A 22,276-nucleotide genomic window follows, 5' to 3' on the forward strand; every position below is an offset into this window, starting at 1 on the left:
TCAGGAGGGTAATAAGGAACACCGTGCTGGATCCCAACGGCCTCGTATCACTAGCAGTCGAGATGATAGGCATCTTATCCGCATGGCTGTAAAGGATCGTGCAGTCACGTCTCGATCCCTAACTCAACAGATGGGGACGTTTACAAGACAACAACAATCTGCACGAACAGTTCGAAGACGTTTGCAGCAGCATGGACTAACAGCTCAGAGACCATGGCTGCGCTTACCGTTGACACTGGATTACAGACAGGAGCGCTTGCGATGCTGTACTCAACAACAAACCTGGGTGCACGAATGGCAAAACGTTACTTTTTCGGATGAATCCAGGTTCTGTTTACAGCATCATGATGGTCGCATCCATGTTTGGTGACATCGCGGTGAACGCACATTGGAAGCGTGTATTCGTCATCACCCTGCGTGATGGTATGGGGTGCCATTGGTTACACGTCCCGGTCACCTCTTGTTCGGATTGCCGTCACTTTAAGCAGTGGACGTTACATTTCAGATGTATTACGACCCTTCATCCGATACCTGCGAAACCCTACATTTCAGCAGGATAATGCACGACTGAATGTGGTAGGTCCTGTACGGGCCTTTCTGGATACAGAAAATGTTCGACTGCTGCCTTGGCCAGCACATTCTGCAGATCTCTCACCAATTGGAAACGTCTGGTCAATGGTGACCGAGCAACTGGATCGTCACAATACGCCAGTCACTACTCTTGATGAACTGTGGTATTGTGTTGAAGCTGCATGGGCAGCTGTACCTGTACACGCCATCCAAGCTCTATTTGACTCAATGCCCAGGCGTATCAAGGTCATTATTACAGCCAGAGGTGGTTGTTCTGGGTACTGATTTTTCTGGATCTATGCACACAAATTGCGTGAAAATGTAATCACATGTCAGTTCTAGTATAATATATTTGTCCAGTGAATATCCGTTTATCATCTGCATTTCTTCTTGGTGTAGCAATTTTAATGGCCAGTAGTGTAAATAGGGCACTACGGCCCAACGATTTCTTCAGTGCAGATGCACACCATACACGAACTGTCATGCAAATCAGTTAATGGCTGCGAGCAGTGAGCAGGGGCAATACGTCATTAGTGTGTCGATATGATGGCTCTGGTATTCAATACGACCGTTCATTTACGAAACGGCGAAGTTTGTAGGCTCTTCACATGTCGCCGTGGTTAAAGTATACATGGCCAAATGGCGCTATCCAAAGGGAGCGTCGAGAAACTATGGTTCACCACAGACCACAGATGACAGGGTTCAACGACGGCTGCGGACACGAGTACAGGCGAATAGACGTACATCTGTTGAGCAACTGACCGCCCAGATGAATCAAGGAGATACCAACAGTATATCTTCAATAAGCCCACAGCGGACGTTGGTGTGTATTGGCCTCCACAGCATCTGCCTCTTCCATGCACCCACGCTGACTACTGTTAATCGGCCACTAAGGCTCGAGCTTGCACGCCAATACCTGAATCACGTTCTATGCTCCATCGGACAGATGGTCGTTGGTGCATACGGGTTGAAGCGTCAGAAAGCACTCTGCCTACGCCACGATCTGTTTTCGTGGCATTGCCTGGATGATCTCGGTCATTTTGAAGGCACGATGGATCTATCCTTTGGAACCATTTCCACCCGCACAGGCAGTTTGTTTTCCATGGTGCGATGGCATCTACCAGTAGAAAAACGCAATACGTGACAGTGAATATGCGTGTTTCAAGGAGCACGAGGACGAGTTTACCTTAGTCCCCTGGTTAATTGAGAATCCGTAGGACCGCTTCGATCGTTCTATTCGCGATGGATGTTCAACGGAGAAACCTAGCGCAACTGATCAAGGCACTGGAGTTGCATGTTGATGCCTTCCCCAACCTCTCTGACTCTCTTCCTGCACATCTCGCAGTGGTCCTAACAGTAGAATGTGCTTATCTGGGCTCTTGACACATAAAGTACGATATTAAAAACTTACACTGGTTCAGCCTTATCAGTGAAGCTAATGTTTTACTGTTAATAAGTGCATATTACGTAGTGGATTCTTTAGATCAGACCATCATATTATTTTGAAATTGTCTTAGAGTACAAGCAAATCTCAGAAATGTACAACGATAATGATAATGTGTTTTTAATCAGCAACATTAACTGAAATGCAGTAAGTGGCAAAAACTATTAAGTCCCGACAGTTAGAAATTTAGTTGAAAAGCCAACATTTATCCATAATAAGAGGTACCCATCCAGTTTAATTTTAAATTTGAAATAAAAGGAATAATGGTAAAATTTTAAGGCTATAATATTTCAAAGTGAGTGATTTTTTAAAGTAGCAAATGATTAACAAATTGTATCTTCTGTCATAAATTCTTAACCACCCTGCTACAAGTGGTGAGTGTCGTGATAATGATCTACGTTAATGTCACGTTGTGCTCTTTTTATATGGTGCCTTAGGGGCCCATTGACGGTGAAGATCTCAGTTTATTCTCAACTGCTCCAATCATTTCTCCTGTTAGGAGATTTCAACGCACACATTGGATTATGGGGCCTCAGCACCAATTGCCTGAGAGGTGGAGTAATTGACATTCTCACACAAACTGAAGACATACGATATTGATGAACATGGGTCAGACCACTCGTTTCATCACTGCTACAGGCTCGTCTTCAGCGACAGACATCTGATTCCACTCACCTACCCTGGAGGACGCTGCTCAGTGGGAGGTGGATTTCGACCTCCATATCAGCGAACGCTTCCCCACGTGGGGCATTTCCCATAACGGAAAAGATCGCACAATGAGGCTGCTGAGGTCGATAGTCAGAGAGTCTAACTGAACGACTACGCCGCGTTTGCCGCCTTCCACCGGTAACAGGACTGGGAAGATCACATTACTGCTGTGACACACCAAGCCGTCAACACATCCAACCCAAAGTCATCAGAATCACTTAGGAGGCAGCCTATCCCTTCCGAGAATGGTGAATGTTATTCCATAATTAGGGAGATGAGTCGTTGTGCTCATTTTCAAGCAATACCTTGGGGACTGAGAAGCATGTGACCATTTAAGTTGCCGTAAAATGCGGCGAACAGCAGTAGGAGCCAGTGATCATGTAACAATGCGCTACAGCACACTGTAAATATCACGCTGAAATTATGTTATTTCTCTTCAAACGTGACCCATAAATTGTACTAAAATTACGCCATTTCTCTTCGAATGTGAGATGTTAGACAAACAAAGTGGGCGAAGACATGTTTTGTAGCGTTCTATTACTGATAATGAGAAATCACAGTGTCGAGTGCTGAATATCATTTCAACTAATCTGTGATTCACTCAGAGAGGAGACGTAGCTGTCAGTGTGCCTCTGTGCAAGCTCTGATGTGACGTCATCCTTGCCAGCATTGAGTGGGTTAGAATACTCATAGCAACACGTCAGTAGGAGCAAAAACGGAAATAACACAAAGTTAACAACCCACAACACGCCGTTTGAGCTCTAATCAAGCGACCAACCACAAAGGAGAACTGGGAGGCAAATTAAAAAGCGTAACACCCATGTGCATGGTTACATTACGATCCTGAATGTTATTTCTGGCGCATTGAAGATTTATCACAAACATATCACCCTTAGTACGATTTCTTATAATTAATTGTCGATTAATGACTCATTGGTGGTAAAAGACTTCTTCAGATCCTAAAACAAACAATAACTTCGTTGTACCTTGAGCGTGTTCAGTGTGACTGTGTGGTTAGAGATGCTGAGTTTTGGAATCAAAGGAAGAAAGTACCTATCTTGCCTCATACTAACTTCGTTTTCATGTTTGCAACATATTCTGGGACAAGCAATGACATTTGTATTCTTCCTTGTTACATATAACTAAATATGTCGTACAGCGAGGGTGTGGTTAGGCAGAAGAATTGAGGAGAATATGGTAACCAATGTTGAGGGCTTATATTCCAAGGTTGTAGATAAGTTCTCCAATAGAAAACAGCAACGTATTGACTTTATTTTACGTCATTGAGTATGTATTACAATACTAATTTTTAATTTAACAAATTTTTTGTGGATATTTTTCTGTATATTTTTGTAGCGTTGTAACGCGCTGATAAAGTTTTGTGTGACTCGCCACTGCTGAACCGAAACAATGCGGCGAATAGAAACGCAGCTTCACAAAAAGTTGTACGCTATCGTGTCGGAAACCAAATAGGAAAATTATTCAACGATTTCTTGTTCTTGGTTGGTGGTGAAACAATCTAAGTGGAAATTTATGAATTTCAAAACTGGCAACACAGTCAGTTCACACATCAATGTGGCACTGAACTGGCTTACTTCGAACTTCATTTGCAAGTACCAGTTGTATTGTTTTAATTCAAGTACATGGGAAGCAAATTTAAAATTCAGTTTTAGCAACCAAAAGTCTACTTTGGAAGTATACTTTAAGCTCACTTGCGGAAAAATCGAAACGTTAGCGATCAGGTGACCTGGACTCCAATCTGAATGCTGTTTGACCTGTCCATCTTGCACCATACTGGCAGGTCAAGTCTTACATTAGTAGCAAAATATGCATGTGCTCAACATGTAAGTAACATACCCTTGAACACTGTGGAAATTAAGAGAAGCCATGAGTGAGATTGAATACTCAGTGTCGTTTTTTGATATTAATTGTGGTGCTAACGCCCTTCTATCATTGACTGTACCAGTTCTCGCCAAATCACCGAAGTTGAACAACGCCACGAGTGACTGGTACTTGGACGAGTAAGCACCTGAGTATGTCACGTGCTGTTGGGAACTTGCGCTTTGCCTTTCCAGCAAAGGGAAGAAGGTGAGATAGCGCCTATGTTTCGGATTAAATTCGAATACTGTCTCATGGAATGAGGGCACGTGACACTGTTGATGGTTTTCCGACCGTCAGGTGTGAATTGCTAGTCCTGCAAGTTTCGGAGGAGAGCTTCAGTGAGGTTGGAAGGCAAGAGATAAGATACTGCTGGAAGTAAAAGTATGAGGATAGGTTGTGAGTCATGCTTGATTAACTCAGCCGGATGCGCCATAAATGTAATCTGAGCATACCCCACCATAATGGTGCACGTCAGCATACGCCATACTCAAACATCCAACGACGTGGTGGCCCACGGTTTAGGGTGAAATCAGCCAGCCTTTTTTTCCCTCCAACATTCGGGCGATATTGAACCACGCTGCATGTGGAAAATTCGCCACAAATAAACTTCATGCAGTCGTATTGTCAGACACTCCGCTTTGTACAATTTTCCACCTGATGGACGACGTGGCCCACCGCCTGACTTGTGCTGCCAACGGTGACGTCTGGAAACTGGGTCGACAATTCGTTGCCTGCTATCTCCGTATCCGTCGAACTTAATTACCCCGTGTACGTATATCTATCCAGAGGACACTCATTTCTCCTCCACCAAAAACCACGCTGTTGTATGGGTCAAGGAATGGACTGATGGCAATAAATCAAGACTTCTTGGAGTACTTACAACCGTCCATAATGAAATGGAGCACCAACCGCGCTGTCGAACCTTCTTCGATCTTCGCCAGCTACCTCTGCAGGAGCTGGATGGTGCTACACCCCGTCGGCACTTCTCCGTCCTCGCCACACTGACGTCTGAGCCCAAGCTACATTCCTGTATCGAACCACTCAACAGGGTAGTCTCATGTGCATGCAACCATTTCCTTTATGCACTAAATCAGGCCAAGCCGGGCCATTCAGCCAATCCTTCTGTTTTCCTTTCGTGCGTTTCTGCCCGGTGTTATCGGGACACCGACACCAAACCTTACATGTAAATCCTTGCCAACTGTGGTCTGAAGACCCATCCGCCGAGCGGGAGGGCTCCTACTAGTCTTTCCGCGTCCCTGTTCCTTCTTCCGTACACTCCGTTTTGTCCATGGAGTCACAACTCTCAGCTTACTTTAAGTTTTCCATGTTTATGGATGCGCGTATGTTTATTAACCCCATACCTTGTTTATAAACACTTTAGTATGTCTTATTCCCAATTTTAAAAAAAGTGCTTAAAGATGGCGAACTACGAAACCTAAGGACCAGGAACACGTCCACCTATATCCGAATATAAAAAATGTCGATAGAGCATCCGCTCGCAAAAAGCAAGGGCCCCCAGATATATTGTTGACATGGGCCTTTGGTGAAATTTAACACAAATTAATTATGAACTTAATCTAAAAGTTTATCTTTGAAATAGATAGAAGCGGCAAAGAAACTAGTATATGCATGCGTATTAAAATACAGAGATCTGTGAGCAGGCAGAATACGGCTCTGCGTTCGGCTACGCCTGTATAAGATTAGACAGCGTACGAGCGATAGCACACAGTATCTCCGAAGTAGCGATATGTGGCGATTTTCCCCCAGGACCATTTCAAGAGTGCACTGTATCACAAATCCAGTAAAAAATCAAATCTCCGACATATTTTCGGCGGGAAAAAGATCTTACAAAAACGGGAGCAACGACAACTGAAGAGAATCGTTCAACTAGACAGAAGTGCAACCCTTCGACAAACTGCTGCAGATTTCAATGCTTGGCCATCAACAAGTGTCAGCGTGCGAATCATTCAACGGAACATCACCGATATGGACTTTCGGAGCCGAAGACCCCCTCGTATACCCACGATGAATGTGCGACACTAAGCTTTGTGCCTAGCGTGTGCCCATCAACACCGACATTGGAATGTTGATGACTGGAAACATGTTGCCTGGCCGGACGAGTCTTGTTTCAAATTGTATAGAGCGGATGGACGTGGATGGGTATGGAGACAACCTCATGAATCCATGGATTCTGCATGTCACCAGGGGACTGTCCAAACTGGTGGAAGCTCTGTAATGGTGTGGGGCGTGTGCAGTTGGAATGGTATGGGACCCCTGATACGAGTCCGACAGGTGACACGCATGTAAGCAGCCTGTCCATCACATGCATTCACTCATGTCCATTGTGCGTTCCGACGGACTTCGGCAATTCCAGCAGAGTGGCTCCAGGAACACTCCTCTGAGTTTATATACTTCCGCTGGCCACCAAACCCCTACACATGAACATTATGGAGCATATCTGGGGTGCCTTGCAAAGTGCTGTTCAGAGGAGATCTCCACCCCCTCGTATTCTTACAGATTTATTGAGAGCCCTGTAGGATTCATGGTCTCAGTTCCCTCCAGCACTAATTCAGACATTAGTCGAGTCCATGCTACGTCCAGTTGCGGCGCTTCTGCCTACTCGCGGGGGCCCTACACGATATTAGGCAGGTATGCCAATTTCTTTTGCTATTCCGTGAACGTTTGTACTAACTAGGGCAATGTTTGGTACTGAAGTCGGTGGTGGCTCTTAACTAACTCTCGCAGTTATTTCGAAAAAAGGCTTGTTTGAGCCACCAGGTCTACTGGAACGTTAATGCTTCTGCTAGTGTCACATTATTTTTTCATTCGTGTAAACTCTCGCTATTCATTATTTTTCCCCTTTTCGCATTATTCTGAGATTGTGCATTTTTCCATCCCTCTGAGCTCTGCGTCTCAAGCGGCCGCTTGTTCAGCTTGGGCTTTAAACTAGCACCATGCCTACTAGCTCCGCAGATGACGAAGAAGATGAAAAAATGTATGATGAGATAAAAGTAATTATTCAAAAGAAAGTTCAAAAAATGGGTCTGAGCACTATGGGACTTAACTTCTGAGGTCATCAGTCCCCTAGACTTAGAACTACTTAAACCTAAGTAACCTAAGAACACCACACACATCCATGCCCGAGGCAGGATTCGAACCTGCGACCGTAGCGGTCGCGTGGTACCAGACTGTACCGCCTAGAACCGCTCGGCCACTCCGGCCGGCTCAAAAGAAAGCCGAAAATTGAAATATCATGGAGAGAATTTGGAGAAGAAGAGGGAATGGGGAAGACACTAGATGGAATTTTAGAGTACAACTGCTAATACTTGATTTGAAGATCACGAATAAATGTTGTATACGTGTAATAGATTAGAAGAGACCATCAGGTATCAAACAGCTAATGATAAGACAGAGATTTCGACACCAGATTTCAAACAGCAAAATATGTCAAGCCTCAGATGCACATTCTGTCACCCAAGTTTTATAGCGGCGTACCACAAGATAATTTGTACACACAATATCGTGATTGAGAATCAACCCATATTCTTTCTCAAGTTCATCACATTTGCAACACGGACTGAAGAAAACTTGTCTCCAACGAACGACGCAAATACAGTGATATCACCTTATTACGTCAGTTGAAGTTCGTGTCCAACAGCATCGGAAAGGTAGGTGACAACCAACAACATGTTTCGGCTAACGACCCCTATGCAGTCCATCCTCAAACGCGCCCAATGCAGCCCGTGCCGACCCGAATTGACATTTTAATTGCGACAGTATTCACCGTGGAGGGTAGCCTCTCGTGACCCCATGCTGTCACTAACTGCTCCTCACCCCGCACGTTCGGTCAGTCGATCACCTCTCTCGTGCGCGTCACCTCGCGACTGCATCACTATGCTCCAAAAGCGTACTATCTCAGGAGCTTAATCGATAGGATGAAAGCCGGCACGGTTCAAGAAGAGCATTCTGAAATTTTGGAATCTCAGGAGGCAGGAACCAGAGATTGTTGGGAGATTCAAACTTAGCATTAGGCAACGTTTCCAACAGGGATAAGCAACACTATAGAAGGCGAGTGAGTTGCCATGGGACATGAAATAGTGCAGCCAGCAGCAAATCGAACATGCAAAAATAACAACAGAAATGCTTGGATAACGCATGGCCGAAGGCCGTACGATCCATAATCGGTATGACAGTTAGGCCAAATCGGCTTGAGCATTGAAGCAATCATCCCATTGAGGCTTTAGGTTTGGTAAATCCCAGTGCCCTGCTGCGTGAAGTGCGAAGCTGCCTGCTGCACACCCTCATCCTATAGGACCCAATCTACCCTTCAGCGCCATTTTTAAGGGACTGCTAGATTTGTTCCGGCTAGATTCGAGTAACACGCAAGTGTTAACGGGGATTCATAGGGAACTTGAATGGAAATCCCTGGAGGCAAGGCAACGTTATTTTGAGGAACACCAGTGAGAAAACTTAGAAAACCGGTACTTAAAACTGACTGCAGAACGATTCCACTGATGCCAACATACGTTTCGCGTTAGGACCACGAAGATAAGATACGAGAAATTAGGCTCGTACGTGCGCATATAGACAATCGTTTTTCCCTCGTTCTATTTGCGGATGGGAAAAAAAAGGAAATTAATAATGGAACAGGGTACCTTGACGATGCACGTACCGTGTGGCTTATGGAGTATGTGCGTATATGCAGACACAGATGTGATAGTAGCATAGTGTGATATTAGGACTATAAGGCGTGTTCAATCTCCCATGGTTGTCCACCAGCAGCCAAGAAAATACTAACAGCAATTTGGTTCTTTTTGGACATATTTGGTAATAACGTCGATAGAGGTCTTGTTCCCGCAATTTTACCGCACGAATGAATGCTACACTAATCCCTTACCTACATGCCAGTGCTTATATACCAGAATCATAGACACGCTACGTTACATACACGCTGCATCATCACCCTAAAACAGAAACCTTTTGATGGTCCCTTGTAATTAATGAAAGGAGAAAATATAAAAATGCAGCAAATAAATCAGGTAAAAGGGAACAGGGACATCTAGAAATAAGAGTGACAAGAAACTGCCAAAGCAAGAATGGATATATGAAAAATCTTTGGAAGCATACTTGACTACGGGAAACATATATGCCGCGGATAGGTAAATTTAAGACACTTTTGGAGAGAAAAGCATGTGCATGGATATTAATAGATCAGATGGTAAGCCCATACTAAGCAAGGAGGGGATAGTTGAAATGTGGAAGGAATACACAAATGGTCTATATAGGGGAAACAAACTTGAAGGCAATTCTACAGTAAGAGAAGATGAAGTAAATGAAGAGGAGAGGGATAACACGATTCTGATGGGAAGATTTGCAAAGAACTCAGAAGACCCTGGGTTAAAACTCGTTCTCTGAGCAGATGTCCTTCATCTTTTTGGACATATTTGGTAATAACGTCGATAGAGGTCTTGTTCCCGCAATTTTACCGCACGAATGAATGCTACACTAATCCCTTACCTACATGCCAGTGCTTATATACCAGAATCATAGACACGCTACGTTACATACACGCTGCATCATCACCCTAAAACAGAAACCTTGCATCACGTGCGAAAGTTATGCTAGAAAGGCAAACTACCCTCTTACTTCAAGAAGAATGTAACAATTACTATTCCAAAGAAGACTGCTGTAGACAACTGTTAATATGTCATCAGCTTGTAAGTCATGTGCCCTAAATACTTTCACAGATAATTTACGTAACGATGGAAAATCGTAAATTCTGACTTCGGATGAAAAGCTTGGTGTCCGGAGAAACTTAGAAACACGTGACGTTGTACTCACCATACAAACGTATGTTTATAGCATTTTTAGGTTTAGAGGAATCTTTTGATAACACTGACTGAAAAATACTCTTTTGGTTTGCTTAAGGTAGCAAGGATTAAAATTCAGGGAGTGAAAAGTTATCTGCAACGTGTACGGAAACTGTGCTCTATTTATGAGACTCTAAGGGAAATAGTAGTTGAGAAGATGTAGCCTCTCCTCGACGTTATTCGCTTTGTACATTGAGCAATAAGTAAAGGAATTTCAGAGAAAATTCTGAATAGAAATTAATGTTCTGGATGAAGCACTAAAGTCTTTGCGGTTTGATGATGACATTGTGATTCTATAAGAGACGCAGAGAAACTGCAAGAGCAGCTGCACAGCATGGACAGTGTCTTCCGAAGAATCTATTGGATGTATATAAAAAATTTAAGGCGTGGGTAATGGAATCAGTTGGAACTATATCATCCGATGCTGGCAGAATTAGATAATGAAATGAGACAATGAAAGTTGGAGATGAGTTTCGTCATTTAGGTAACAAAATGACTGACTACATTCAAACTAGAGATGACATAAAATACAGACTGGGAATAGCAGGAAGTGCAAAAAAGAGAAACGTGTTAACATAGAATACAGTTTTAGGTGTCTGGCAAATTTTTACGAGGGTATTTATCTGGATTACATCTTTGTACGTATGGATCTCAAACCTCGACGATAAACAGTTGAGACAAAAAGGAATAAAGAGCTTTCGACGTTTGGTGCTACAAGAGAATGCTAAAGATTGGGTGGGAAGATCGATAACTAATGGGGAGGTACTGAATCGCAATGGGAGAAAAGGTATTTATGGCTCAACCTGACAAAAAGAAGGGAATCGCCAGTAATAGAGAAAAATAATGGGGAGTGAAAAATTGTTGAGGGATATCGTGATTTGATTACCGATTGCAGATTCAAAAATATGTAGCTTTAGAGTTTACCTCAAGCAATACTATGATTCCGTACTTCTGGAACACTACATAAATGACGTAGTAAATGGTAGGATTACAGGTAGTATTGGTAGCATGGACAGGGAAGGAAACGTAAATGAATGTGTAAGAGAAACCGGGAACCGACGAATTCTCTTTGTCTTTGTTTTGTTTGTTTGGTTGTCTGTTTTGCGCGTAATTGGAACCGCACATTATTCATTGTTATTCTGCTGTGTATCTTATCTTCGTACTGAACACAAAGTTCGTTTTATAAGTGAAAAAATTATTTGATAGTGTAACTTCAGTGCCTTTACGTCACCAAAAGAAATATTTTTCATGCAAGTACAGTTTACATGCATAGAGGTAAAAATGTGTACAATTATTGTAGTTATTTTGTACTCAATACAAAGTTCTTGATCATGATAAAAGCCGTTGTTATTGATAAAAGCGAAAGTTGTTTATGAATAACAGAAACATGTGTTATGTAAGTTCGACGAAGTAATGAAGCGATTTTTTTTTAGATTACTGCGTTTTCTAGGGTTATGTGACTGACCTATATTGTTTTCCTTATTTTTAGTACAGCATTCCTCGGTTTCACATTACAAACAAACAAATTTCGATTAAAACCTGTATTAAACATTGACAGTTGTAGCTCTTTTTTAAGTTTATTTTTAAGAAACAGAAATATGGAGGAGAAAAATATTCCATACATTACCTGGACTTTTGCATTTCCTCACTTAGTTTCTAGACGATTCATGGCTTCTAGTTACTGGGGAAATCTAGTAAGACACTGATCGCATATGTAAAAAAAGCTTTCGTCATGAAGTAAAGCCCGGCATGTATGCAACACGCCTAACGTACAGGCCATGGGGGTGTGATCTTCACTGATAAAATCTACCAGGAAAACACGTAATCCATGCTTACTTACAGTAGGCTATAGTAGTAGTCCAAGTCTACGTACGTTGCAATAGCTAGTTGAGGGGCTTGCAGAGGATGGAAAGTTCTGGTCATCTGTATGAAACCAGTTTTCGGACTGATGTCGACAAGAACAACAATAACTACGAAAACAACAAAGTCAGTAGCGCTTCACGAGAGTAACAGTTATCTTCACAAAAAACGTGCGTTATGTTTGAGAAGCAAATGTCAAATTATAAGTATGTTTACTGTAATAACTTTGCGGATGAACTGTGCGTGTAAATTAAAAGCCCGAATCTCGTGGACGTGCGGTAGCGTTCTCGTTTCCCACGCCCGGGTTTCCGGGTTCGATTCCCGGCGGGGTCAGGGATTTTCTCTGCCTCGTGATGGCTGGGTGTTGTGTGTTGTCTTTAGATTAGTTAGGTTTAAGTAGTTCTAAGTTCTAGGGGACTGATGACCATAGATGTTAAGTCCCATAGTGCTCAGAGCCATTTGAACCATTTTTGTAAATTAAAAAATAAATGAAGACGCATAAAACGGAATAAATGAAGGAGCACTGCAACGAGAAATTGTTGTTAGGAGGCAGTGTCACAGATGTCACATTAGATATGTCACGTGTTACTCAATGCTGGTGATCTCTTTACCACTCACTCAAGTTTCTTCTCCTGCGCTTCAAGTATCAGTTCTTTTGTTTCTCGTGGTGCCCATCGTTTGATTGACCTTTCCACGTTTCTTCGTTCTGTCAGTACAAAATTTATTATTTTCTAAGTCCGTCCAGAAGTTCACCCTACTTCCCCCTGTTGTGTACAATTCTGTTTCTTATGTAAAGTACTTTTAATAATTTCCTTATATCGCTGTCTTTTTAATCTTTATACTCTAGTACAGCGTTTCACGACCAAAAGAAATCTTAATTCACTTGCCTTGACCTTATTTCCTTGTTTCTAAGAGACTCACGACTCACAAAAAGTAGTGTGTGGACAGCTGTTACTTCTTTGTTGCTAAGATATCTGCTTATTGTCCCACGTACCTTTCCGAATTATGCTACTTCCTTTTCTACATCGTTGTCATACTCGAATGTGGTATCACATCCCAGACAAGTAAAATGGCTGGCCTGTTCCAGCACTGTATTGCTCACCACTGTTTTTGTTCGTTCAGGATCCCTTACTATAAAAAGTTGTTTTGTGCATAAAATCGTATTGTAAATCTCGGCTATCTAACTTGGAAGGTAAATCCTTAATGCAGGTTATTTTCTTTCTCTGTTAATGTTGTGACATTATCCGCACATAAAATAGAATTCAGATTCTTTGTCTTGCTGTGGATAAATAATACCACAGGCGTTCAGTTACTAATGCAATACGTTTTCCCTCCCCAATTTCGGTTAAAAAATGCGGAATTTGTTGTAGGAAATCGTCGAATATTCCCGTTCCATCTCCTATAGTTACATGAAGTTCCGATGGGTGGCGGAGCAATATGTAGCCTTCAAACTGGCGCCTGTAACGAAGTAGCGTTCCAAGCAGGAAGCTGTCAATGAGTATCCTCTGGCATCATCTCAGATGTACATAGGCCCTTGTAGAATGTCTACAGAGAACTGGAAGCGAACAGTCAGTCGTTGGGCGAGGCGACTGCCATCATCACAACAAGGCCGCGCAAACCTATTTGCTCTTCGGCGTGTCGGCTGGTCGCACACAGTGGAAGTCTTGCAATGTTAGAACGTGCGGATCACAATCAGACATCACGCCACACAACTGGGCGTCTCTGTTGGTAGTGCTGACTCGTTCGTCCACCAGATAGGGTAATCAAATTTGTGTGTCCGCCGGTTCCTTGCCGCCTAACGGAAGCCTATAAAGAGCAGTGACGGACACTCCGCGGGAAGTAGTACGTGGATGATAGGGATGTTACTGATGCAGCAATATTTTGACTGACATCGACCAGTAGAGTGGTACCATAAGCGTAAAGGTGCCCTCCCAGTAATGTGACATAAGGCTGCCGCATACAACAGAGATTATGTCGAAAAATAGGGTACTGTAGCCAAAAGAGCGGCGAACAATAATGAATACTGGAATCGTGAATAAAATTAACCTGCTTTCATAAAAAAAGTGTTGCATTTCTTATTGAACGCCTCTCGCATTTATCCACGTGTTGGATACTTTGATCCTACCTAAATCCTGAAAATGCTTGACTGACATTTAGGAAAAGCAAGTAACCATCTAAAGTGTATGTAATGAAGGAAAAGGTTGCCTTAAAAATATGTCAATAAATAAAAAGATTTCGCAGTACTTTCAGAAAACCTGACGGAAGCAGTTACTCAAACAACCATCCTGGAAAAATTTTCAAAGAGAACTGGTCTCAAAATTTCAGCTGAAAAAACAAAATTCTTGACAAATATAAAAAATACACTAAAATACATAGAAACACAATTAGGTAAAATAGAGCGAGTAAATAAATTTAAATATCTTGGAGAAATTATACAACAGAATGGACTAGAAAAATCTGCAATAGGTGTAAGAATTAACAAAATCGAAAGAGCATATGGTTTGATCAAAAATATTTACAACAAGAAATGTATATCTAGAAAAACAAAACTAAAACACTACACCACAGTGGTACGACCAGAATGTTTACATGGATCTGAATGCCTAACGATGAACTATAAGATGGACAAATTAGAGGTACTGGAAAGAAGGATTATTAGAAAAATAATGGGTGCAATGAAAACTGCAGATGGTTGGAAAATAAGAAGTAGTGAGGAGCTCTACAAAAATATAGAGAAATTATCTGAAGTAATGGCAAAACGAAGATTAACCTTTTCTGGGAATATCTACCGAATGGATGGAAACAGACTAAAAAACCTTGGTACTAGCTATGCCTGCCTACATACGCTGTCATTTGCAGAGACGATAGTTTAGCATAGCCTGCAGCTACGTCATTTGCTACGACCTATAAAGGCGCCATATTCAGTTACTACGAATGTTTTCAGAACAGGTAATGTTGTGAATCATGTACCGTCAACAGCGACGTTCATCATTAATGGATTAAAGTTCAGTATCAAACTAATTCCGTCCATTTTCTGAATTCTAATTCCTTGTCATGTTCCAGACCTCAGGTCAGTATAGTTCTTCCCTCCTCACGTCAGCCTACGTGAGCTAAGACGCGCGTATTTCGGCGTCCAGTTGCAACACGGTGTTGCCTCTTCTGCCAACACAACAGCAGAAGTAAGAAAAGATCTTGAAAGAAGCAACATCAAAGAATCAGAAATAGCAGAAAGAAAGCGTTTTAAAACAAAATACTAAGTTTGGAAGGCCTTCAAAGCAGAAAAAATAAAAAATCGGGAACAACATGGACAGAAGAAAGGAAGAGACTTCATGGGGAGAAAATGAGGGAATACTGGAAAAATGGGAAACAACAACAAAGGAAGAAGAGGAACTGAAGTTGTTAACGTAATCCTAGTTGGACAATGCGATTGTAAAAAAAAAAAAAAAAAAAAAAAAAAAAAAATTGACGAACGATAGCGCTGCTGCCTCAGTAAAAACTATACATGGTAAAAACGCGGTACTTCACGACCAAAACGATAATATCCCACCTATATCAAAGAGCCATCAGACGGGAAAAAGGACTGCTACTTCATGGAATTCTACGGCGTATGCACTTCGTTCTGAGGGAAAACACAACCAGATGCTGGCGTGTGCGGGCTGCCTGTCAGAATAAGGAGAGCTCCACTCGGCGTATGGTTTGTCTGTCTGTCCGCCCATCTGCCCGCTGTCTGCCTGTTATGTGGCGTAGCGGAGCAGACAGCGGAAGGATACGGCAGGCAGCAAATGGACGGCACCACGCCAGTGTCTGGCGCCGTGTAAAAACCACGTTACATTCTGCCGCCCTCGGAACATGCACAGTGGCTGCGTTTTGTTCACTGTGCAGGGTCTTGGCGGAAACCATAGGCCAGTTACCGGGAGTTGTCATCGCTGAAAATTAAAAAAAATATTTTTGAAATCGATACAAATTATCCATCCATATAAATTATAACAATGAATGTACATATGTATGTATGTTCCACATCTCCTAAACCACTGGACCGATTTCAACCAAACTTGGTACAAATATCGTTTACCGTCTGGAAAGAATCACTGTGGGGATAAGAACCACCCACCTATCAAAGAGGTGACGTGGTGACGGTGGTGAAAAAGTGTTATAGCCCAGAATGCGAGGATGCCCATACTTCAGCTATCCAGTATTTGAGAATGAGAGCACTTAGGAACTTACAACGAACTATCTACATAATTTGAAACTTTAAAGAAATTTTTCTCTCTTGACAACCCCTACAAAACGATGAAACGAAGATTTGTCGCTTACTACACCTTCCCTGTTCATACTGAAAACTACAACGTAAAACGTGACGTTTTCATTTGTTACTTCTTTACAACTAACTGTATTTGTTACATATTTTGCAGCCAGTATTCAAATATACACCATTGAATGTACCTAAAAAATTACATCATTGTACGGCATTCGATTCAGGAGATATGACGTCAGGTATGAAATAAAAAAAAAAATGACGCATCAAGCGAGACATTTGCAGCGCGGGATTAGCCGAGCGGTCTTGGGCGCTGCCGTCATGGACTGTACGGCTGGTCCCGGCGGAGGTTCGAGTCATCCCTCGGGCATGTGTGTGTGTTTGTCCTTAGGATAATTTAGGTTAAGTAGTGTGTAAGCTTAGGGACTGATGACCTTAGCAGTTAAGTCCAATGAGATTCCACACACAAGCAAGACATTTGAATTTATTGCATCGTTGTTATTAACTCTATTCGCTACAATTTTCGCAGACGGTATTCACAATGAATGTACCTACAAAATGTATCATTGTACGGCTCATATTTCAGGAGATATAGCGTCAAATACTGATATGCGTGAGGAATTGACACATCGTGCATGACTTTTTAATTTATTACTTCTTCATAACCAAACTTGTTTACAACACATTTCGCAGGCAGTAGGCGCATATACCAATGGATATATCTGAAAAATTAACATTCTATAGCACGCAATTCAGTAGATTCAACGTCATAAACACTCAACTGCACGAAAATGAAACTGCTTCGCAGAACTCGCTAGACACATAATTGAAATAAGTGTATAAATATTCCTGAAATTTGTTAAATATGTGTGAATTAAATTTTACATGCGTGTGTACGGACAAAGCCACGGGTAAAAAGCTCATTCTAACCCCTGGAATGAGTTCAATCAAATTTGGTGCACATAAAAGTTACAACATGGAAACAAATACTTTAGGTGTTAGAATAGCCAACCTCCTATCGGGAAGAGAATGATAAGATTGAGAGAGAAGGGAGGACGACGAGATGGACAGATAGCAAGGAGGAAAGGGGAGACAGGCACAGACATGAGGAGGAGGAGATGGACAGAGATGGGGTTGGAGGAAACAGAGACAGTAAACTGGGAGACAAGTAGACGAACAGAGAAAGTAAAAAGAAAGAGATGGATAGAGACAGGGAGAGAAAAAGTTAGGCAGACAGAAAAATGGAAGAGGAGGAGTTGGACAGAAAGAGGAGAGAGGAAGAGATGGGCAAAGAAAGGGGAGAAAATAAACAAGTGGAGAGGGAGGGGAGAGGAAGAGATGGGAATAGAAAGGGGAGAATATGAACAACTGGAGAGGGAGGATGAGATGGACAGAGAGAGTTGAGGAGGAGATGGAATTTGAGGGAAAGGAGAAGATGAACAGGGGAGAAGGACAGATGGGCAGAGGCGGCAGGTGCAGATTAACAGAGAGAGAGGAAAAAGGGGATGGACAGAGAGCTGAGGTAGAGGAGGAGAATAGTGGAGTTGGACAGACAGAAGAGGAAGGAAGAGTTTAACTACTACAAGAGTGGAATAAATACTTACCAGGGCAACGCTGTTACTCAGCTAGTTATTGAATACAAAAATAGATTGTCAGGAACATCACATAATGTATATAAATATCTGCTTGCTTACCAAATAGAAGTCTCAAATACATAGATTAGGAACGTAGATACAACGCGAACCGTTTGGAGACCAGCTCTGAAAAGAATATATTTATTCTATTTAAAATAGTTAACAAGAGATACTCGTTATCCTATTAATGTGTTTTATGATGCTGTCGCCTCGTTATGTGTGTCTCATTAACGTTTGCGGAAGATATACCTGTCAGAAGGATAACTGAGATTGAAATGAACATTATGCCACATTTTGGGAAAATGACGTGGCATAAATCAGTACAGTTCCGAAGAAGACAAGGAAGATAGGATATAACGTCCAGCCAAGATCAAGTTTTTTAGAACGGAGCACAAGATCAGATTGTGTCAAGGATGGAGAATGAAATCGGCCATGCCCTTTCAAAGGAACCATCCTAGCATTTGTCTGAAGCTATTTAGGGAAATCACGGGGAAAATAAATTTGGATGACCAGGTGAAAGGTCCTCCCGAATGTGAGTACATGTGCTAACAACTGCGCCACCTCACTCGGTTACAACTCTGGCACTGTTCATAGTCTAGGGGTAACGTACTCGACTACTTATCAAAACATTCTAGATCCGATATTCACTACCAGTAACTGTTTAAGCTATGAATAAGGAGAATCAGCAGTAGTGGCTGAAGACTTACAATGAAGGAGTTATCCTCGCTCTGTCAAGTGCCTCAACAAAAAGGGGAAACAAAGAGAGTTTCAGAGCTTTGTCTTGTCCCTGGGGTGAAAACTGCCTGTGAAAATCGAACGAATCAGAAATGAGCAACAGCGTGAGGATTCAGAAGGTTACGGATATTACTGCATTATAAGTTGCATCCGCAATAAATATGGTCTATATTTGAGAACCTGTCATGATGATATCACCATTGGCAAAATATTCTGGACTACTCCCTTATTCAGATCTCTGGGAGGGGCAGGGTCAGGTGACCATAAAGAAAAGACAGAATCAAGAAAAAAGAAATAAAAAAAGGAAACCATTCTATGACTTGGAATATCATATGTTTGAACGTAGCAGCTTGTAACGAGGCAGGGTAATTTTTAGCACCCACATGTTAATTCCCTCGTTACGTCGACCCTACGAGTTAAGCCGATTCGTTTGATATGTCATAATTCATACTCTGAATGCAATTAACTAATTTTCGAAGTATGAAGTGTAATAAGACATATGTGGCTTGCATGTACATGGTACTAACAATTCCTACTTCATTAGCAATGCAGATAAATATGTAATATTTTACTTGTAAAGTGGAACTGAAGTGAAAGATGTTTGGCAGTTGACAATGCAGAAGTGCGACAGACAAATACGCTTAGCGAGCAATAACACAGCGACCCTCGCAGCAGCGGGGCCAGTTAGTAGACCATGGACGCGAATTTGTGCGAGACGAAAGCCCAAAATGCAGCGTAAAGTGCCTTCTGTAAATTGTAAAAACACGCTATATTACCATGGGCAGCGCGCGTACTTCACATGCCGAGCATCTGGAGGTTTTAACCCAGGCAGGACATTTCCTGGTTCGTCAGGGACAAGCCAGCATGAGCAGGAGTTTTGATTCGGAGATTCTTATCGGTCAAGTAAGCGACGATGGACAGTAATAAGCGCGCCCATTGACCGATATCAGTAGTGGGAAGAAGTGAAGCTGGGGTACAATGGGGGAAGTAAGCGACAATATAATCAATTACGCAAGGATAACTGAGGCTATTCTCCCTGTGTCGTGGGCTGCACAGGGCACTTAATGCCCTGAGGTGACCCCGAGACAGATATTTTCTAGGAATACTTTGTTGATTTACGAAGCTCTGCGTCAGTCTAATTTATGCTGAATTTCTCATACATCTCCGTAGAGGAGGACACGAGAAGAGCTATTATAGTTAACAGCTAGACTTTTTGGGGCAGTAATGTTCTTGTCGTCAAGCCTTGAGGTTTGTACAAAGCCATTTATCTTAGCTAGGGACGCATACAGAGTTCCGCTGCACGCAACAGCTATCAACTCCCGAGATTATCACTGCATTCTGCGAAAGGTAAATGACCCATTGGTCAGGCATTAATTGTGAAGTTACCAGCGTGCTTTCACTTCAGACCTAATTTAGATTGGAGTAATTAATTGTATACTCTCGCGACGATATCAGCCACATAATTCATGTGTGACCTTTATGGTCACATTTGAGGAAATGATCAGGCAGATAGGAATTATGGTCCAACTACAGTAACAGTATGCAGTTTCGGTTTTGATATCAGTGTCCACTGAAATACTTTTAGTAGATTTTATGTATTAAGTTGCTAGTGACCTTAATCAATATATTCATTGCCTTTATTTTCCTCCAAATCCTCTCAGTTGTATAGGATATTCCTAACATAAATGTTTCCACATCTTGAACCCTAATGTGTATGGTAATTCATGTAATAACATCTTTTGCACAGGGAGTAGAATGTTTCTTGTCCTAAAGTAGAGTTTCCCCCCCCCCCCTTACTCAGTAACATGTTTAGGTACACTGACGGTAGCTATTTTTCTAATGTCTAACTGTCAGCGTGGCTGAGATATCCACACCTAGCAAGGCCTCGGTTAACAGGCTTAGAATCTAATTTTCCTTTTCAAAGCATTCCTTGTACGCTAAGTGGTTCGGTAGATCACACCAAACTAGTACCGGCTCGTTAGATAGTGGCGACCCTGACAAAGTGCTTTAAAGAGTATTATTCTGATAGTCGGAATAATGTCCTGGTGGAAGTCAGAATTGCAAAACCTTTGGCACCATATTTAAGTATAGTAGAATAAGTAGATTCATACGCTAGTATTCTTACTTCCTTAATACTCAGTGAGTTTCCAACGCTCAGGTTCTATTTAAATACAGTGAAACAGTGTTACTCCAAACTTATGCCAGACCTGTGAAATAAATTTAAAGTAAATGTGTGAGCTAACGACTGAGATAGTTTAAATTTTTGAATTCAAAAATAATATAATTTTAAGTTCAATATTAGACTCAATAGATAGATTAGTTGTGAAATTTATTTGTGTTACGTCGGGGCCTAAGTGACTGTCTCCTCGTTGCTGGGTAGCATTGTATTTTGTTCCAACTATATTTAAAAGTATTTCGTTAGTTCGAAACTCTGAAACCTTTGTGAGGTAATTGAATTCATACAGGACTATGTATGTCGTTTTGGGAGAGAGCTAAGTCGTATCATCCAATGTTAATGCAAAGTTATGTGCATAAACAGCGTGAAGCTCGGAGATCGTTATAAAGATTTGAAACTGCCGAAAGAGATAGATCGGAGCAGAGACGGGTAATAGACGTGCCGAATGGAATCGAGCGTGAATCACAGCAAGAGCATTTCCTGGGCAGCCCGATTTAGAACAGACAATGTCGGATGATGAGACAGAAACAGTTTCAAGACAATCTCACTAGTGGATTGATAACGAACATGGAGAAGAGGCATTGCGTAAAGGAGACATGCATTCAGGTTATGCTAGGTTAGTCAGAGTGTGTAGGACCGAACGTAATCATAGTGAACCAACTATCACGAAATATGTGCATCAGCACTCTATTCCGAACTTAAGGAAACGGCACAGGAAAGACAGGATAGAGAAAGATTGGATCAAATGGCTACAGGGAAAGATACAAATGTACACGATATAATGTTTTCAGTGATTCTGTATTTTACTCAGACCAAGCAAAACGTGCAAAAGGACTTGCCGAAACAAGAACAACAAACCGAAAAGAGCATTCATAACACAGGAAGGGGAATACAGAACAGAGTTAAACAATTAGATAAAATTCGAAAGGACGCGGAAGGATCAGAAGATTTGATTTAAGCACTAGTGGTTGGTCACAAACAAATACGAACATACATAGAGGAGGTTCAAAAAGACGTGACCAAGTTTCGTGACGAGACTCAAAAGAAAAGTTAACCAACGGGTCGAAGCATTTGTAAAAGAAACAACTCATAGGGTACAACAAGTCACTGAGGATGCAACTGTACAGGGAAGGACGACGAAAG

Source organism: Schistocerca gregaria, chromosome 6 (assembly GCF_023897955.1).
Source record: "Schistocerca gregaria isolate iqSchGreg1 chromosome 6, iqSchGreg1.2, whole genome shotgun sequence".
NCBI classification, from domain to species: domain Eukaryota; kingdom Metazoa; phylum Arthropoda; class Insecta; order Orthoptera; family Acrididae; genus Schistocerca; species Schistocerca gregaria.